The 20,330-nt window shown below is 46.0% G+C and overlaps 1 protein-coding gene across 1 annotated transcript in view; it reads left to right on the top strand.

Moving 5' to 3' along the window:
* The first annotated feature begins 5,385 nt into the window (after positions 1-5,385).
* Positions 5,386-20,330, top strand: part of OSBPL2 (oxysterol binding protein like 2) — a 342,788-nt gene continuing 327,843 nt past the window's right edge. The window contains exon 1 of the mRNA XM_086932854.1: positions 5,386-5,539. The gene's annotated coding sequence lies outside the window, so the exon portion shown is untranslated. The remainder of the gene's footprint in view (positions 5,540-20,330) is intronic.

Here is a 20,330-nt window from a genome sequence, read left to right as displayed (position 1 = left end):
ACTCATGGACTCCTGGAAGAGCTGCGGACAGATAATGGTCCTCCCTTCTCTAGCCATGAAGTGGCAGAATGCTTGCAGTAAAGGGGGGTGCGGCATCAGTAATCACCCCAAGGTGGCCTCAAGCCAACAGAGGGAGAGTGTTTTATGCGCACGCTAAATAAAGTTCTTCGGATTGCTTTGGCTTGTTGCCCGGACCTGGAGTGTGCCCTTTACACTTTTCTATGAGAGTACCGACTCACTCCCCATTCTACGACTCAAGTCAGCCCAGGATCACTCTGCATCAAGAGTGGTGGGAGATATTATTCCCAAAGTGAATCAACCGTCGAATCTTCAACAACAAGTATCGGAAAGGTTAAAACAACGACGAATCCAGAATGAACACATGTCCAGAACCTGTGGAGTCAAGGAGAGACCATTGGTTGTGGGAGATTTGGTAATGGTAAAGAATCGGAACTCACGTGGGACATTTACTCTCCTATTCGAGTTAGATCCTTAGACTATTCAGGCAATAAAAGGAACAATGGTAACTGTCGGGATGGCAGGAGAGACCATCACGAGGAACATTTCCTGTTTCAAGAAGTACAGACCTTTGGAGAACTCAAGACACTGGGGCACCTTCCGAAAGGGGGGACATGGACACAGAGTCTGATGAAATTTCACTACTGTCAGTACCCGGTGAGGGGTTAAGATCCTCACCTGCCAGGGGGGGCATGGTGGCTGCCCGCAACCGAGAGACTGTCACAGGCCAAATGTTGGGGTCTGCAGTCCAGAATGGTCCTGAAGAATGTCAGCAGCCCCAAGTCATCCATGGAGGTGATGGTCCAGACTGTGAGAGCCGTCGCGGGAGTTACCACCTCAGGCCTCTTTCCGTCTGAACGTACAAGGTTCATAGGTCGCACGCTACTCCACCATTCCAGCGTGTGTACCCCAAGAGCATCACGGTAGATGTAGTTTCCTCAAAGCGGGTGCGCTTCTTAAAAGTTCCGAAGTGTGATGCACAGTTGCAGGCCAACTCTGGACACCGGTGTTTCTGGATTATTGTCCTTCATCAGCAGAGCGTAGGATGAGTTTCAGGGGTTGCTGTGCAGGCTGCCAAAGTGTTATCAGGTATGGTACCTCTCCGGGCGCAGGCGTTACCTGAGCTCGTCCGCTCGAAGGCTCAAGGGAGCCGTATTTACATACAAGGTTCATAGGTCGCACGCTACTCCACCATTCCAGCGTGTGTACCCCAAGAGCATCACGGTAGATGTAGTTTTCTCAAAGCGGGTGCGCTTCTTAAAAGTTCCGAAGTGTGATGCACAGTTGCAGGCCAACTCTGGACACCGGTGTTTCTGGATTATTGTCCTTCATCAGCAGAGTGTAGGATGAGTTTCAGGGGTTGCTGTGCAGGCTGCCAAAGTGTTATCAGGTATGGTACCTCTCCGGGCGCAGGCGTTACCTGAGCTCGTCAGCTCGAAGGCTCAAGGGAGCCGTATTTACATACAAGGTTCATAGGTCACACGCTACTCCACCATTCCAGCGTGTGTACCCCAAGAGCATCACGGTAGATGTAGTTTTCTCAAAGCGGGTGCGCTTCTTAAAAGTTCCGAAGTGTGATGCACAGTTGCAGGCCAACTCTGGACACCGGTGTTTCTGGATTATTGTCCTTCATCAGCAGAGTGTAGGATGAGTTTCAGGGGTTGCTGTGCAGGCTGCCAGTGTTATCCGGTATGGTACCTCTCCGGGCGCAGGCGTTACCTGAGCTCGTCCGCTCGAAGGCTCAAGGGAGCCGTATTTACGTACAAGGTTCATAGGTCGCACGCTACTCCACCATTCCAGCGTGTGTACCCCAAAAGCATCACAGTAGATGTAGTTTTCTCAAAGCGGGTGCGCTTCTTAAAAGTTCTTAAGTGTGATGCACAGTTGCAGGCCAACTCTGGACACTGGTGTTTCTGGATTATTGTCCTTCATCAGCAGAGTGTAGGATGAGTTTATGGGGTTGCTGTGCAGGCTGCCAAAGTGTTATCAGGTATGGTACCTCTCCGGGCGCGTAGGGCGTTACCTGAGCTCGTCAGCTCGAAGGCTCAAGGGAGCTGTATTTACGTACAAGGTTCATAGGTCGCACGCTACTCCACCATTCCAGCGTGTGTACCCCAAAAGCATCACAGTAGATGTAGTTTTCTCAAAGCGGGTGCGCTTCTTAAAAGTTCTTAAGTGTGATGCACAGTTGCAGGCCAACTCTGGACACTGGTGTTTCTGGATTATTGTCCTTCATCAGCAGAGTGTAGGATGAGTTTATGGGGTTGCTGTGCAGGCTGCCAAAGTGTTATCAGGTATGGTACCTCTCCGGGCGCGTAGGGCGTTACCTGAGCTCGTCAGCTCGAAGGCTCAAGGGAGCTGTATTTACGTACAAGGTTCATAGGTCGCACGCTACTCCACCATTCCAGCGTGTGTACCCCAAGAGTATCACGGTAGATGTAGTTTTCTCAAAGCGGGTGCGCTTCTTAAAAGTTCCGAAGTGTGATGCACAGTTGCAGGCCAACTCTGGACACCGGTGTTTCTGGATTATTGTCCTTCCTCAGCAGAGTGTAGGATGAGTTTCAGGGGTTGCTGTGCAGGCTGCCAGTGTTATCCGGTATGGTACCTCTCCGGGCGCATAGGGCGTTACCTGAGCTCGTCAGCTCGAAGGCTCAAGGGAGCCGTATTTACGTACAAGGTTCATAGGTCGCACGCTACTCCACCATTCCAGCGTGCGTACCCCAAGAGCATCACGGTAGATGTAGTTTTCTCAAAGCGGATGCGCTTCTTAAAAGTTCCGAAGTGTGATGCACAGTTGCAGGCCAACTCTGGACACATCTACCGTGATGCTCTTGGGGTACACACGCTGGAATGGTGGAGTAGCGTGCGTGGAATAGAGTACCGCACAAATGTTCTACTTGTGTGCGTCTCCTCATTACGCTGTGTGCAGGGCTCGAGTCGGGGTAAACACGGGTGGACGGCGTCCCCCCACTCTTTTCACGGGTAGGACGCCGTCCCCCCTGCCAAGAAGCTGGGCCCCACAGAAATAACCTGAATGTGTCCATGTGTAATTTTCAGACACCGGGACACGTTGAGCATGTGACGTCATGAGGTCATTTGCATATTGTCAGCCCCCCACTTCTTTTTATAGGACTTGTGCCCTGGCTGTGTGCTGCGCCTAGGCCCTCCAACCACAGATCCCTCATGAGTGGCTCAAGCACCCAACATGTGCACCAGTTACAATTCACACATTCATTTTTGGTAGGCACAAGAGGATTACGATTTGCTGAGAGCATGGTGAGCCAACGCCGGGACTGGAAACTGGTTCTCCAGATCTAAAATCAGCAGCTCTGGCCGTTACGCCACATATTCTCCCTACTGCAGAGCATGGTAGATTTTGGGACTTGATGGGAGGAAGGAACAATGGACGAAGAGGTTGGAGAAGATGTACGAGAAGGAAATGTACCAGGTTGTTAATAATAATAAATATGCTGCTTTAAAATTATATGCAGGTCCGTTACTTTACACATTGTTGTTATATTTTTCGTCATTCCCGTAGCCAACTTATTTGACTCTACTACCATATTCCTCCTAGTCAGCCACAGCGTTTTCACCCACATATGTGACAACTGTTATATAAACTGCATGGCTTGGAGCTAGTTTCCCAAAATATTCTAACGGGAACCCCTAATCTCTCTCGGTCGCAGCGCTCGTTTGAGTGTTCCTTTGTGTGGCGCCAAACTGAATTCCTCCTCCTTTCTACCTCTCTCACCTCCTCCCATTCAATAGTGGATGGATCAGCTGAACTTATTCAACAAACCCATCATTGTTGACAGCGCGAAATCCCTGGGTGTCATACTTGACAAAAGACTCAACCTAATCTCCCACATAAACTCTATTACCAAGAACACACAATACCAGTTGTGCCTTCAGTGGGGGATCCGTCAGTTTTTTCAGGAGAAAGACTTAAAAACCTTGGTACAAATGCTGGTTCTCTCAAGACTGGATTATTGCAATTCTCTTCTGACGGGCCTACCTAAATCTCACCTCTCAAATACATCCTCCATTCAGCAGCTCGCTTCATTACAGGGTCTAAACGAAGTGACCACATCACTCCTATCCTGTCCTCTCTTCGATGGCTTCCGATCGAGGCAAGATCTATCTAGAAAACTGCCTGCATCATGCATAAAGCCTTGCACACGTCCTCCCCTTGTTACCTAGCAAACAAACTGAAATTGTCCGGAGGCTTGTGACCCTCGCGCAACACAGAAAATCTTCTGCCCGAGCCCGCCCCTCCCCCCCCCCCCCGTCTTCAAATGGGAAATATCGATGGCACAATCCTTCTCAGGCAATGCGGTGAGAATCTGGAACTCACTTCCCCCATTGCTCCGTGCCACCTCCTCTACCCGGATCTTCAAAGCTGATCTCAAATCGCTCCTCTTTCAAAGACACTTTTAGAACTAATACTGTCATGCTCAGGCCTCTCTTGGAAGTTCACTCATTGTAAATTTGTATTTTTTTTCTATACATTCCTCTCTCCTGCGTGCTTTGTTGGATTTTGTGTTTATGCAACCTTCATTTTTAGGTTGTAATGTTGTATTGTGTTTCCACTGTTCTCTTGTATCGTAACTGGCTCCATTGATCAGCGCTCTGACTCCTTCGGGAAATGTTCGCGCTTTATAAAAATACACTAAATAAATAAATAGGATATATTTTGGGCAGGGTTGCTATTGATTTCCAATGCATCCCTGGGGTTAGCACCTCAAAGGCCGTTGTCCTCATGGCGATGGGGCGCGCCTGGTTACCAGATCCACGAAGGAGACCTGTCGACGTCACTAAAGGCTTTAGATTTGACAGATTCCTACCCTGCAACATGGTTCTCAGGACTCACATGTTACAGAGGTAATGTCAGCATTCTAGTTCCATTTCTGAATTCTAAAGGAGGAAGTATGTGGGCTGACAAGACGCGGCCCCTCAGGGATTCACAGGCCGAACGGTACCACAGACGCTACCAAAACGCGTTTTAGAAGCTTTCCAAGGCCGCTGTGGTCTAGAGATTTCCTCGCTGCACGACTCCGTTCATTCGGTTACCGAGACCTTTCAACTAACCACCGTTCGCCCATCCGTTCACTAAAATAAAGCGGCCTCTAAGGAACACGCCCCCTGACAGAAGGCGGAAAGGAGGACACTACAGGCAAACCCGCTGGCTTTAATGCTAACCAATGAGCAACTGACTGACATTTACTTATCCCATCACAAACCAGAATACGTCTAAGAGCGCTTACAGCCAATGAAAGGAGAGCACTTCCTGGCCAATCCTGTTGCAAGCATTCATCCAACGAATCCACGGTCATTACGCTTTTCAGGGCACATAGAATACGTTTCCTCCAGTGTGATTGGTGGTGAGTACCTGGGTGGGTAGCCGCCTGATCTCTGGTATTGCTCGCCATAATTATAGGACAGCAGACGTCCTTAGAAGGAATAGTAACGGACAGTGGATGTCGGTGTCCGATAACGGACTGTCCTTAGACATTTTGCACAGGTAGGCTCCGTTTCCCGCCGCCTTCGTGGGGGGTGTTAAGTGTAGTCCTATTTCATACCCTGTTGATATGTGCCAGGGGGCGTGCTTGAGGCAATCTGTCTTCTTACCTGGCCTCTCCTCTCCTAGGTACCTGTGTGTGATGTTTGGGGTTTTCTACCCTCCACAGATGGACGAAGAAGGTTACAGTTGTGCGTTTTTTTGGGAATGTGGGTAATGTCAGGTTGATGACTGACCTACACAGGTCCTCGATTGCCACAACCTCGTTTTGTTGGACTAGGAATTAGCTTATTCACTCCTTTTATTTTATTTTATTTTAAAGATGTATACGAATCCATTTTGTTACTCCAAAAAATGCTCTAATCACTAAGTCTTAATAAAGCAAAACAAACATGCGGAAAAGCTTACAGTGTTAAAAAGTCAATATGTATATATAACCTGCAGCCAAAAATCACTGTTCTATAAAATTCAAGATCAAATGTCTAAATATTTTGATAAAGGAACATGAAGCAGTTTTAACAATGTTTGATGTGTAGGGTTACGTTACCCAAGCAATCGCTTCTGTTGCTGAGTCACTTATGTTTGTTTATGTTAATTTTATTTATGGATGTTAAATAGAATTCTGCGCCCATTTTCTTTTATATCTATCGTGCGTTATATTATTGTCATGTTATTAGTTGTAAACAATATATTTTAGCCCCTCACTATGATGTACCTGTCATTTCCAAGCGTAGCTTCCGTTTCCAGTCTGAGCGCTTAACATCGCCGAGAAGTCATTGACCATGAGACATCAGCAGATTGACCTTGTACAGATGTTCTTGTTAATTGATTGTTAGCAGGCACTTATATATTGGGCAGTAAATTGCGTTTTCTCCAAATTCACCAAGAGGTTGTTTGTTTGATACTGCCTCTAGTGTTAGTTTGTTGACCCTCGCAAAATTTTAAGGGTCGTTTTGCAAATTATGCAGTTTTACATCCTAACCGGTATTCCTCATTTGGGCCGCTATCCTGCATTTAGGAAAATAGTGAACTTTCTAGGTGACAGGAATGCCCGTTTTCAAAAGATTATAACAGAAATAATCCTTCCCAATATTTTAACAGTACCTACTACTTTTCGTACAACTACAATTAGGCTTTGAAATTACAGTCTGAACCCTACTTAGATTTCTCCATGTCTGCAAAATGCATGGACAAGTTGTTGCAGCTTTTCATCTGTTCATTTACTTACGCAAGAAACTAACAGATGAAAAGTTGTAGACAGCTTCTAACACGGTTTCTTTGAAAACGCAGACCGTACCGAATTTAGAGTTCCTCGGCAAAAGTTTTCTTGTGCTGTGTGTGTGTCCTCTTTGTTACGTTCTTTCACAGCATCCATTGTTTAACTTATTTTTTTAATACTGATCTCTTTATGATCTCACTTGCCAATTTTTGACTCGTTGAGTAGGTTTCAAAGGCAGCTGAAAGTTCTTCACCTGCACTGAAGGATTTTTCCTTCAGGTTAACCAGCTTGCTTGCTCTGTCTTGATCATGACCGTCAACAGCACAGTTATCTAATAGACGGTTAAAATGTATACGAAGTCACATGGTTTTTATGTTGCGTATCACCTTCAGGACTTCGTGTAATAGCACCCGAAAGAAGTTACAAGAATAACCAAGACCGCTGCTAAAGGGAACAAACCAGGGCTACCGCAAGGCTGCAGGTTTGACTTTTTTTTTTTTGTACCACCCACAATTAATTGCTGCTCAGAGAGTCTACATACGATACCCCTTCTGTAAAGCAATTCAGCCTTTGTTCAGGCGTTTACCAACCTAGGTTTGCTGCTTATTCGAACAATAAATACATTGTGTAACTGTGAATTGGTGAAGGCGGCTGTTGCGTGAGGAAATATTGCAAATGTTGGACTGCCACAGTTGTGGTTCCCCTTATATTTGTGACAAAAATAAATCTGATGTTATTTTTTTAGCAGAGTTAAAGCCATCTTCAAATTATAAAACACCTGAGGCTTTGTGAAAGAGTAGGATCCAATTGGAATGGACATTGGACCCATTCTCCATATCCTATATATGGTCATCTTAAGGAACATATACTTCATGTTGCATTTTCTTGCTGTCACCACTTTAGAATCACTGAATTTTGATGCCAGTGAAAAGGGTCAGGCACGAAGGTGACAACTGGCCATTCTTGGGTTACTCACGTTTAATATCTCACATGGGAGTAACACTCTTACTACAATGTATAGGGAGTGTTTGGAGAAAGCCATAAACAGTCTAGCCTTATGAGGCCCTTCATGCTGTATTCATTGGAAAAATTGGTCCCAAATTAATGAGTGCGACAACGTTTTTGTTGAAGTTCAGTGGCTGTGTACTGCTTTGTGGGAATGCGGTTTACAGTTGGTGTACTGCGCCTTGTATATGGTTGAAGTCTATTTTGGATCACACATCATAAAGATTGGACTGCTTCTCTTGCCAAATTTTATTCAGGTGGGAACAACAAAAATTTGTAGCAAGGACAGTGTTAGTGGGTCCATATTGGATATGGAGGGGCATACAGATTTAGAAAATGCTATCTGTAATGAAGTTGTGTTGTACAAAGGGGAGCCTAAGATCAGCTATAGATGGTGTAAGCTCTGAGATCTATATAATGTACTGGTAGCACCTTATGTGACTGTCATTATTTCAGCGTTGTTTCTGTCAAATCAGCTACACAAGAACTGCATTTTTTAAAATTATCATTAAGATAACCTGGCAGATAGCAGTATGGTCGTAATCTAAGCTGGTACATTTTGTTAAACATTTTGAGTTGCTTTGTTTTAAACTGGGTTCATTGGCAGTAGCTTGTAGCTACTTGTAGCTCTCCTATATCCAGCCCTGCCTACTAAATGTAAAAGCTTTTGCTTGATTGAATTAATATAAATGTACCTAAATTGAGTGTATTTTTGAGACACAAATGTGTTCATTTTCAGAACTCATAACTGATCTGTAGAGCAAAATGGCAGAATTTCCAAAATGTATTTAAAGCTGTTTGAAAGCTGAGTGATACATCATGTGACATTGGTAGACTTTGTTATAACATTGGTGCCATAGGCATTGCAGCTGTGGCTGTTGTGTATTACCGATGTACAGGCATTCCAAAGTGACAAACCTTTTTGTACATTACTGCTGGCAATAAAGCCTTATCGCTGGTAGTAACCCTGCATATGGTGACCACTAATTTAAACTTGACTGATGTGGTAACTATTCCAATACTAATTATTTCTGTAGCCCTTGACGAGTTTTACTGAAAACAAGTAGTTCTTATTACAGAAAAAGTTGGAGACTGATTTAAAAAGAAAAATAAACACATAAAAACTACCTTGGAATGCAGTCTTTATGATGCCTTCTTTGTCTCTTGTGTTTTTTCATTCTATGGAGTAGTTTCTTGACTGACAACACATTTACTAGATTGAGAAATGCTTTTTTGGTGGAAACATACAAATAGTTTGAGGATATTTTCTAATGGGTATGTTTTAGCTATTGCGATGCCAAGGTAAGCAGTGGAAGTTAATGTGCCACAGGTATTTCTTGATGGATGATGCAGAGGAATTACAAATCTGGAAAGCATGTAGCCTTCAGTTTAATTCTGAATAACTATCCTCAGTCGTCATGTTGGCTCACATCTTGCTGTACTACGCGCCAGCTTTAGCACTGTCTTTTTTGGCACCACCATGACCGTCCCCTCGGATTCCCTCACTACCACCTGGCAAAAGTGCCCCTCATTTCTCCATAGCCCCTCCATCACATACATTTCATATGTTTTAAGGCGCTGGTAAAGGAGAATAGATTTACTAATCTACTTAGCTATCCACATAAAATACAGATTTGTTCCTTGCAGCATGCATATTAACCCTCTCAAAACTGCCACTGGACCAAACTCCGATCTCTCTCACGGGAACCTTAACCATAAGAGTTGTCTTGACATTTTTTTGCTGCCTGAAAGCTTAATGCAGAAGGAACTCTGTAGCAGGGGGTTTTAAATCTTAAATTATTGTTAAACAAATTACCTCAAATTATACTCTGTTTTCTCTTATAACTGCACACTTGTCACTTTTCCTCTTGTGCACTTTTGACTACCTCATGTATTTTTGGTTGTTCACAATTTTTACTACCTCAAGTATTTTGTTTGCTCACAATTGTCACTATTACCTGTACTACCTCATGTATTTTTGGTTGCTCACAATTTTTACTACCTCAAGTATTTTGTTTGCTCACAATTGTCATTATTACCTTTATTACCTCATGTATTTTTGGTTGCTCACAATTTTTACTACCTCATGTTTTTTTGTTTGCTCACAATTGTCACTATTACCTTATGTAAGTAACGTATGTTTTAGTAATCTGCTCTTTTGTAATGTTTCTCATTATGTTTCATTTCTGTTCCTAATGTGAAGCGCTCTGACGCCTTCGGGTAAAGTCCGCGCTATATAAAAATGCATAAATAAATAAAATAAAAAACACATCGCCCCCCTGAGGTCAGTACCCCCCCCCCCCCCCCCCCCCCCCTTTTCCAGGTCAGCGCTCAGTGAAGCCGCACTCTCCCACCGCCCTTGAGTGGCCTTGCAATAATCCCAGTATCTCTCGACCAGTGCTGACGTGCACCTCTGACGAAGCCATCCCTGCCACAGGCTTCACATGTTGATGAAAAATTGTGGGTCTTAAATGAGGTACAGGAAAGACATTTCTCAAATTACGGATTGCCATTGGATGCGTGGCAGTTTTTGACGTTCTTTGTGGTATTGAGCGGATGAGTAGACTGGTCTGTCAGGGAATCACTGAGGGGGCCGGGAGGTGGATTTGGAGGGGGGGGGGGGGGGGGGGGGGGGTGGTTCATACTGCTCGGATGCACAGCCATAGCTCTTTAAACCACCCCAACGTTAGGGCCCTTGAGGTTACTGCTTGGTGTGTGTCCGCCCCCCTCGAATTAAGTAACGAGGGTTTAATGACGTTTTAAGGGCACGCAGATTGGACCCATCCTAAATTACCGTTTGGGTTGGCGAGCGTTCAGTACAACAAGCCCGCCCTTCCTCCTTTAGACTATAGTGGAGCAATGCGAGTACATTCCATTCATTTTTGGCACGGGCGTGTGCTGGTTACCAACAGTTTAATGACTTGCAAGCATCACGTGTTGTGGCGAATGATTATGTTGTGAATTTTGCACGGCAGGCAATTTAATCTTCCTTTAATTGACTTCGTGGAAGTGTGTAATAATACGTGTGTGGGAGTCGGTGCGTGAACTCTGCCCTGCTTGTCTGGGATGGGCACTCCTAGCCTTAAGGGACTGAGGAAGACACGTAAGAGGTAATTAAGGCTTTCTTTAGATAGTTTGGAACATTTTCCAAGTGTGTTTATTCAGGCAAAGGCGCACATCAAACATTTTTGCAGAGAAAGTGTGACTGAAAGAGATTGGGGGGGGGGGGGGTGGGAGCTGTTCTAAGCAGCTGAACATGTCTGAAGTGACCTTCCAGTTTTAATAAATTGTTTCCAAACACTTTTCTTGCGATCATGTGGCCCTTGGACTAGGACTGACTGGGATGTCTCCCCACAGTCTCTTGCCTTCATTTTAGTTCACCTTTTGGTGTAATTACTTGGCTCTTTCTTCACTGGACGTTGATAGTACACACAGGGGGACACACCGTTTTGTCCTAGGAGGGGTGGGATAGAGTTGGCTTGCACAGGGTGAGTTCCTCCCTTTTGTGTGTTGCGTTCTGCCTCCTGCAAATGATTTGATGCCTGCTTCTTCTGGACTGTTTTGATCATTTTTAGACCAACGCTATTGCTTACTGCTCCTTCTCCGCCCTGTAGCTGCAGGTATTACGTGTCCCCTGTAATCATTTGGCTCTGGTAGGCTTCTGTCTGGGACGGTTTATTTACAAAACACTGTTTCAGGTCTAAGCAAATATCATGTTTGGGCTTGGGCCAGTGCCTAGTTGTGATTGGGCTGTTGCGAATGTCCCTGAACCAGTTGCGTCGCGACCTTCAAACGTCTACAATCTTGCAACATTTCTCTGTCACTGTTCTGCGGGACCACGAGGTGTCCCTTTGCACACTCTTATGCTTTCATGCTATAGTAGCCAGTTATGGATTTAAAAACATCAGAGACAGGAGCAAAAACCCTTGAAAGTGCATTCCACACATAGGCTGCCCATCCATTACAAGGTCTCCCACCCCACCCCAAAATGCGGGGGTGCAAAAGTCACTGTCGGAAAGTACCACAGACCAGGTCCGCATATTGAACCGTGAACAGCTGAAATGGTTGGGAGTCCATCGAAGTAAATAGATTGGGATTCTGGGTAACAATTCGAGAATGTTCACTCAACAGTTTTTTAATAAATTGATCGGCAACAAACTGATGTTCTGTTTTAAAAATTGGCAGACTTTATGGATGGTTTTATATGTTCTTTTATTTTGTAATACTGTTAAGGTTTTAATTAACTAAACAATAAACTCACTTTGAACGGTCAAAAAGTACAGTTGAGACACACAAGCTAATTTTATTGAAAAGGCTGTTTGTGAGGTCCCAGTGGATCCGAGAATGAAATAATTGTACAAAGTGCTTTGATAAGGACATAAGGAAGTAGCTGCAGAAAATGTTGGCACATTGCATCCTACAAACTACAGGCGACCACGTCACAGCTGATCATTCAACAAGTGTTCAAATGACAAAAGTATGCAGGAGCTTTCTGTGAAAGTCGGGGCCTCCAGACTTTGAAATGCACTGATACCCAGCTTAAGGACCGAAGCAAAGTATTTGCACATTAGAAAACTCTTGAAAACACAGTGTTAAAAGCAGCAACTGAGGAATACCCTGATACGGACCATCGCCATGCGCTCGTTCAGTTTGTAACAAACCAGTTGTCTGACAACTCTTGAAGTTTTCAAAGCTTTGAATGAACTAGAATAGAGAAATGCTTCTCTTTTGGTGCCTACATTAAACTGCTTTGTTCCTCAGTAAGCAAAGGGGATCTTTATCTGAGTCACCTAGAAAAAACTACAGCTGTCTGGCCTGCAACAAAGTTCTGCTCTGCATTTGGTCTCTTCAGCTTTTTCATACTTGTGCAAGTGAACAATATGATTTGTTTTCACTATAAAAAACTATTGTACATGCAGTGTAAGCAAACTGTAAGCAAACTGCTACCCCTATACTGCTGGATCCAAAGAGCTCACATAATGCACCTTTACCTTGTTGTACATTGCCAAGTGGCCTCAGTCCTGAGGCCTTTTGTAGAGCTTGTGCAAGGCACTCCTTTCCTTACATGCCATTTGAACTGAGATCTCAGTAATGAGACTTTAGACAGACCTCTCACAGTGCATCAGTAGCCTTCCCTGTAGTATGCCCGACTGTCCTTGTGCTGGGACTGTACACTCTCTCGTAAAGCTCTTCCATTTTGCCCAGCAGTTTACCCGGGTCTCCCAGAACTGAGGCCCCCACTGACCTTCAGAATATAATTCAATCCTAAACTTGAGTGCTATCTCAATACTGAGGTCTGCACAGATCTCTTATTGCATATCCAGCAGACATGCTATATTCAATGCACTCCCAAAATTGGGGCATCCACTGTACTCTCCCAATGAACCTTTCTCCTGGTCTACACTATCAATTCTGAACATACTTGGGTTGGTATATAAAGATTAAATTCGCAAAGAATGGTTACAAATTGTCCACCAACTTTTTTTTAATACAAACGGACGTGTACAGATAAGTTGACTCACAACATACTGAATTGCAGGGGGTCAGAAAAAAATTAGTTTGATTAAAATTCATTAGGCAGGTCATATTGTGCCACCACCTGTGATTGGCAAAAAACACATCAATGGTGGCCTATAAGGGTCAGCAGGCAATCATGTCTGTGCTTGTTTTTAAATGAAGCTTTTTTGTTTTTACATACAGTCACTTTCCATGGGGAAATATGACTATTATTTAAAAAGAAAAGTTTCACTGAGTTTTCATGGCCTGAGGACCACTACCCCCACTCCCTGATGAATCTTCCTAAAGGGAGTCCCTTTCTACTGGTTTGACAGAGTAAACTCTCCATAGAGTGAACAGTGCCAACAGTACCCACTTTTCTACGTCAATCCACTTCTTTGTAGGTTCAGTGAGTGCCAGGGGTTTTATACAGGTAAAGACAGTTTTTTGTAGGGCATTAATTAGCGAAGTGTGGCTCAATGGTTAGAGCGGCAGACCCTGATGCAGTAGTCTGGCCCGGACCAGAGTTCAATGCCCGCCTCGGCGGCGGGTCTCGGCTCAATTTCCTCGGCCCTGATAATTCTCGCCTCGTGCCTATTCTGATCATGAGCCCCACTCTGCACCTCTGGGCAATAGCTTGCTTAATCTCTACAACGGCCCCAACAACGCTGAGGATGCCTGACTTCACCTTGGGGGTGCCCAGGAGTGGGCTCCTGAAAGGGAAAGGCCAGGAAGGGTTCCTCAGCGGTATTCGTACAAGCGCTGAGATGCCTCCGGGTAGTCGTGCACTATATAAGTGCGCAATTATCATTTATTAATTATGTAATAGGGCTTCAGTATCTGAAGAAACTCTAGTTTCCCCGAACAGTTCTATACAGATTGAACACCATGTGCAGAGTAGGTTACCCTTTAATCTGCGGTTGACAGTCAACATGAACTCGCCTACCCATGAAGTATATGGTCAATGTTTCACATAACACAAGCTTGCTTTACCTATGGGGATTGTATGTATGATAGCAGTGATGACACTTCATTTTATTCTGAGCTATTTTGCTCTTACTTTAACTCTATCCGTCTATATAGCAACATCTACAAAATATGGATGATGCCATAAACAATGTCCTGAGGGAGATCTTAAGCAGTGCATGGTGGGGGTGCAAGTTGTAATTAGCCCTGCTAACTATAAAAACTATAACCAGTGAATGTTTGTGGGTTTTTTAAAATTTAAAAATGTGAATGATGTCACTGGCAAAATCACCTAACTATAACGATTTTTTTGTGTAAAATGTATTGAGTTTTACAAACCAACAATTCCAACATAAGGCATTGGATTCAGAGCATTGTAAAATGATAGTGATACAGTAAGTTGGAGGAGCATTTACAAGGGTATACATCAGTACAGATAACTTCTCGAACAAGACTGTAAAATCTATGTTATAAGCATGATAGGGGTGACTAAGAGTTGGAAGTGTAGCTATCCTTCTTGTATGCTTCATGTATTTGGGGGGCACGGGCCATGCGCTTCTTACCAAGTGGGTGGGCAACTAGTTTGTTCATGTTTCACTTATCTGCTGCTCATCACAGATAGGCCTATTCACTGGGGTGTTCAAACATGTATCTTGCGGCCCGCCTGACCCTCCTGTTTTTCCCCCTCATTCTGCAATAAACAGGCCCATGCCAGGAATGGCTCCTAAAGGTTTCTTGGCCTAGATGCAGGTGGCAACTGTTCCCAGAACGTTGTTAATTGTCTATGCCCAAATATGACCACTCTCATCCAATCCTTCAACCTGGGGACCTCCCTCCTGCCCCAATGTATGCCTACCCTTCGTTTAGCAAAGAGCAATAGCATGGCCTGCAGTTTTCTGTGTTCTGGCGGTGTGTATTTCACATATCCTTGTAGACCAATGTGGGGCTTGGGTTCCGCTGGGGTATTGATAATATCATGAATTGTGCAGAAAATCTTAACTCATAATTCAGCCATCCAAGGGCAATCCCATGCCATGTGTATGAATGTGGCCGGACTAAATCCACATCTTCAACATCTATCAACTCCCCTAATCTTCATTCTATGCAACTGAATAGGTGTTCTATAAAACCTATGATGAAATTTGAAATTAATTAACCGTAGTTTATAATTGGGCGATAAAGCAGTAAGTTGCTGACCACAAAATTGCCACTGATCGTCGGTTGAAGGGGTTTGTAAGTCTGAGTTCCAACCGTGTAACGCTATTGGCGTAGTAATGGGGGCCGAATTCTGCATATTGCTGTATAGGCGCTTGATGAGTCTATGAGAAGATGCCGTCTTGATGATATTTTTAGGTACCAGCAAAGTGGGTGGAGGACCTGGGAAGGTCTCATGTATTTTTGCTTGCGGGTGGATCGTAGTCTGTATAGGAAGAGCGCCCGAATTAGCCCAGCCCTCCCAATCGTGGTCACCAGCAGGGCTCTAAAAAAACATCAGGGTATAGATCTGCGAAGGTTTGTAGGCCCATGTCACTAGCTATGGATCTGCTGGCTCCCTCCGTCATCACAGGAAGCATAGGATTATTCGCTATAGGGATGGAGGAGGTGTATAATATTGGCAATTTGGCTCTGTAACGGAGCTTCTCCCACGCCCACCTCAGGGTCTCGACCACGTCAACACCTTCTTATGGTCGTATGTATTCCTGGTATTTCGCCACTTGGAGGGGCACCTTTGCTGCCACGTCCATCTCCACTGCAACATGTGGCGGGAACGGAACAGGATGCATCCAGAAATGTAGAAACTGTGCTTGTGCACAAAAGGCGTACAGTTGAAAGTCTGTGGCGCTTATTCCTTCCTGCGTCAGTGGCAGCGTTAGCAACTGCCATGCGATACGCGCCCGCCCGCCCATACCAAAGCTGTGGGATAGGAATATTATTGAATAGATATCAAAATTTAGGCAGGACCACCATCTTAGTTACTGCAATCCTCCCAGCCAGGGAGAGGGGTAGCCCAACCCAGGCATTTACTTTTCCCTCCAGCCATGTGATTGCTCTCCTGAAGTTCATGGCCCAGATCTCTTGCACTTCCCATTGAGCCATAGACCCGAATATTTTATCGGACTGTTGGCCCATCGAAGAAGATATTCAACAGAGAATGAGGTGATGGTATCTGTGAGCTGGAAGATGATGGCTTTTCCTCAGTTTATGGATATACCGGATAGTCCACCAAAATGTATACGTTCACGGATAAGGGGGGGGGGGGGGCGATGTTCTCCTCTGGGCTGTTTATGTAGAGTAAGGGTCTCCAAACCGGTCCTGGAGGGCCGGATCCATGCCAGATTTTTTAAATTACTACATGTTCATGTTTCTCAATGGGGATATCCAAAAGAACTGGCATGGATCCGGCCCTCCAGGACCGTTTGGAGACCCCTGATGTAGAGGGTGATATTGTCTGTGTATGATATTAGTAGCCCCCATGTACTGAAGCCCAGGCCTCTTGCTGCGTAGTGTTGCCTGATGCACGCTGCCAATGGCTCCATAGCTATGGCAAACAAGAGAGAGGAAAGAGGACAGCCCTGTCTCGTACCACAAGTAATGTGGGTAGGGCTCGATAGCATACCGTTAAGCCGGATCCTAGCGGTAGGTACCGTATATAGTGTCCACATTAGTCCCATAAATAAGGGGCTAAACCCCATCCTTGCGAGTATAGCAAATAGATACCCCCACTCAAGCAAATTAAAAACGCTTCTTTTTGTCTGGGAATACAGCAGCTGCTTTCATGTCAGGATGAGATAGTGTAGGACAGAAAAGAAGGTGCGTAGATTATGTGCCGTCGATCTGTCCAGTATGAATCCCGACTGATCGGGGCCTAGGATTAGTGGGAGCAGGGGTTGTAGTCTACTTGCCAGTAATTTCGCTAACATTTGGCGTCCACGTTTATTAGGTTTCGCCTGGTGTCCGCTGCACAGTAGCGTCGTGCAGGCGAAATCTTATGTTTCACAGTATGGGCACTTTGTCCCGCCTTCTCTTCCATTGGCTAGCTCCATAAATGGAGGCTAGCCATTGGAAGAGAGATCTGTCCGTCATTGCCGGAGCAGATTCGTGGGCGTTCCCGTGATTTTTACTCACCCGCCCCTTTGCGATCGTCATGCGGCGGTGGGCGGATTTATTTATTTATTTTTTAAAGCTTTGTTTTTGCCATTTTGGAAGTGTCGTTTTTAGGGGTGGGTTGCACGATGTCCCGCTGTCCGTTCCCCCTCCCGCTGTCCGTGTGCCCGTTCCATGCCCTGCCCTGCCCTCCTCTCCTGCTGTCCGTGTGGCCGTTCCCGCCCCCCCTCCCGCTGTACGATCAAACTCAACCCTGCCCGGCTCCTCCACCTCATCCACCCTGACAGAGCGGACCCCCTCCTTGCCCTCTGCCCTGGCGGGAGCCAATGGCGGCCGGAGGGCGCTGCTAGGCAACGGCATGGCCGGGGGCTCCTACTCCGAGGGAGAGCTGGTGTCCGAAGCACTCCTGCCCCAAGGTGTCTCTGGAGAGCCCAGTGCACCCGCCGGCGGTGAGTGCTGCCTGCATGCATACGTGCCTCATCTGCGCTCTGCTGGGGGGTGCCTGCGTGCACTTCTGGGGGGGAGGAGGGGAGTGCCTGCATGCATTCTCTACTTCTGTGCGCCGATGGGGGTGTGCGCCTGTATGCCGTACCTCTGTGCACTGCTAAAGATGGGTGCCTGCAAGCACTACTTATGTGCGCTGCTCGGAGTGTGTGCCTGTCTGTTCTGCCGTTGTGAAATGCTGGGGTGTGTCTCTGCCTGCTCTGCCATTGTGAACTTCTGGGAGTGTGCGCATATCCGCCCTGTTTCTGCGACCTTCTAGGAGCGTGCCTGTCTGTTCTATATCTGTAAAATGATGGTCGCGAAGCTGCTTGCTCTACTTAAATGTACTGCTGTGAGGATTACCTGCCTGCTGTATATCCGTGTTTTGTTGAAACGAGTGCCTCTCTGTTCTACCTATGCGACCGGCTGGGAGGTGTGTTTGCCTGTTCTATATCGGGACTCCTAGGAGACCTGCCTAACTGTTCAGATATGTGCCTGCCTGCTCTATCTCTGTGAACTAATGGCATGGGATGCTAGTCTGTCTTGTTTCCTGATGGCCAGTGTTTCTGTATCCCAAGGACCGTGTACATCCCGATGTGCTGCAAAATAAGTTTGAATCCCAACTGTGGTGCAAATTGTGTACTAAGGGGTTGTGTGCGTGCCTGGGCGGGTGTGCACATCTGTGTATGTTTGCCTGTGTATTTGAAAGCATCTTTGTGTGTTTGTCTGTGTATGTCTGTGTATGTGAAAGCATCTGAGTCTGGGGATGTGTGCGTCCCTATGTGTGTGTGTGCCTATATATGTGTACACATCTGAGTGTGTGTGCTTGCCCGTGCTATGGAGGAGCTGAAAGTCAAGGCGCAGGACTTCTCGCCTGCCCTGGCTCCTTCTTCCAGTGTCCTCGGTCTCCTCAGCTTCTTGGGTAACCTGATGGATGACTGTAACTTCACAATCCTGCACTGTGCACTGGAAGTGCTCAACCAGTTGGTGCTGAACCTTGGACAAAGCACTGGACAGTACCTGCAGCCCGTCATCTCCGCCACGGTCAAAGTCTTGGGGGACAACAAGGCAGTCATCAGGCAGGAGTACATGAAGACCTGCATGAAGCTAATGAAAGTCATAGGACCACAGGAGGTTCTCTGCCTATTGCTGGAGCATGTGAAGCACAAGCAATCCCGAGTCAGGGAGGAGGTTGTGAACCTCACAATTGCAGCTCTGCTCACCTACCCAAGTGAAGATTTCAACCTGCCTCAACTCTCCCGGGACATAGCCCTCTGGCTTGTGGATATTAAACGAAAGGTACGCCATGCAGCGCTGGAGGCATTTGCTGTGCTGGCCTTGTCCATGGGTTCAGATAAAGCCAGCCTCTTCAAGGCCGTGGATATTGTGGAACTTAATGAGGAGGGGGATGGAGTGATGCATGCAGTCCAGGCAAGGCTAGCCAGAAAAACCCTTCCCAAACTTGATGCACAAGGTCTAGTAGACTATGCCACCCCTCTACCTACCTCTGCTCATGGAAGAGGTGCTCACATTCTTCCAAGAGCGGTCTCAGACTGGCTTCTGTCAGGATGTAGGACTCGGAGTGCGCACACTCCCTGCGGTGACAGTGCCCTCAGGCGCCATGGATCCTACAATGACCTACTGCTTCTGGCTGATCCCACAGTTGGTGCCAGGAGGGTGTTAAGCGCAGGATGAGGGAAAAACAAACTGCCTTGGGAGAGTGATTCCGCTCGAGTAGTGGGAGTTCAAGCGAAGGATTCCCTATATGCCAAGGAGCTTCAACAGGTAACTGTGATTTCTTTCATTATTTAGTTTTAATGTATTGTATATTCGATGTTTCAAATATTGAGCCTGCTTTCAGAACTAGAAGCTGCTAACGGAGAGGCTTGTTTATCTGTGAGCACCAACTCTTCATATTTTAACATTAGAAATGCCAACACAAATTGCAGTGCCTCTTTGTCGTAAACCCAGGGCAGTGCTACCACTCATGCTGCATGTCTGGGCTGGCTACTTTCTAGCTCTGATCGTTTTACGTGTGACTGGTGGCAAAGCAGCTAAATTGTGCATACAAAATCCACAGCAGGTGACTCCTACTGCTCCTCATCACAGACCAAAAATAAAATATCCATATTGATTAACATGTATCTATTTACATTTTGTAGCAAATGTTTTAAATGCGAAAATAGCATACTGGAAACCTTCTCTGTATACCTGGGCCCACATCCGTGTTTGCCTGCTTAGAAACCACACTACTGTATTGAGTTAATTAGCACGGTGCGCCGGGAAACAAGATAACAGGGTGTCACACTTCAGCTGCTGCCTATCTTGAATAGACTGTTTGCATGATTTATGTCAACATTTATCACAGTTAGCTTTTGCTCTGGGTGGGTGTGTGTGGCTCTGGGTGGGTTTGTGTGGCTCTGGGTGAGTTTGTGTGGCTCTGGGTGGGTTTGTGTGGCTCTGGGTGGGTTTGTGTGGCTCTGGGTGGGTTTGTGTGGCTCTGGGTGGGTTTGTGTGGCT

Source organism: Lissotriton vulgaris, chromosome 7 (assembly GCF_964263255.1).
Source record: "Lissotriton vulgaris chromosome 7, aLisVul1.2, whole genome shotgun sequence".
NCBI classification, from domain to species: domain Eukaryota; kingdom Metazoa; phylum Chordata; class Amphibia; order Caudata; family Salamandridae; genus Lissotriton; species Lissotriton vulgaris.
This window is presented reverse-complemented; position numbering and strand designations above follow the sequence as displayed.